Genomic DNA, 1,179 nt, shown 5'->3' with positions numbered 1-1,179 from the left:
GGAATTCAGCTCAGACATATCAATGCGTGCATGGCTGTGGTGGACGTAGCTGACATCACCAGAGACAAGTGTCCTGTGGTCCCTGACACAAAGGGGCCCGCAGAGGTGCCTTGATACATTACAGATTTAATATAGAAACCTGCCCAAAGGTAAGTAACGTGTCCACAAATGTATTATTCCTGCACTCTTACATAAATTTGTCCTCCAAGTTTAATGCTGTTATTTACGTTTGTAATGCTTTTTTTAATCAAAGGAGAACTATAATGCTATTTTCAACCCATTGTTCATTATTTTTAGGTTTCGCAATAATCTTTGTAAAGACTGGTTGTTTGGAGTTATATAATGCAAGAAAATATTGATAAACCCCCATCACTATTACCTGAAGCTCAGGTTCACATACTCATATCAATATGTTTTTTGCTTTGGAAATGACCTAATCAATTTATCAACTATAATTGGCAATCAACTCTGACTCTGATTCATTATCTAAGGTTAGTAATTACATTCTAACATGTTGTGTTGGTGTCAGGAACATTTACATTTTACTTTGTGTTCTCCCTTTAACAACAAGCCTGTACTGATATTTTCTAAATTGGTTGTAATGTACCTCAAAACATGAGCCATATTTAACCTTTTGGTCTACCTGAAGGAACTATTAGTAAGTGATGGTATAACTACAAGCTAATGACTCCCTTCCGAATCAGAATCAGCTATAGATTTATAAGAACAGTTCTAGAACACTAACGTGTTAATCTATCCATAACATTTTCACACCTTCTAAAAAAGTATACCCTAACTCTTGAATAGGTGTCACTCTTATAATGAGCAGAGAACCTGTCAGTTTTTTTTATCTTGTAACATAATGCATAATTGTGACCTGTGAAGATGATAGATTTGTGTAAGGGTTCATCCAATTTCCAGACCTCCTTTTTTTTTGCTTTCATATTTTTTGTTCCCATCAAATGCCTTTAATACGTTTTGGCATTTAATCTCCTCAGCTGCTTGTTCTGTTTAAACAAACTAACTATGTCCATTGCTTGCCTCCAGAATCGTTTGGCCTTTCTTCACACAAGTGTCACAACAAGAAGATATCCAGGGATTGTTCTTGTTTTTGAAAAAGAGGATATTACCAGATCATCAATATCCTTTTTGGCACATGACGCAGACACAGAACTTCCA

This window comes from Limanda limanda, chromosome 17 (genome assembly GCF_963576545.1).
Source record: "Limanda limanda chromosome 17, fLimLim1.1, whole genome shotgun sequence".
Lineage (NCBI taxonomy): Eukaryota > Metazoa > Chordata > Actinopteri > Pleuronectiformes > Pleuronectidae > Limanda > Limanda limanda.
Note: the sequence above shows the minus strand (reverse complement) of the source record.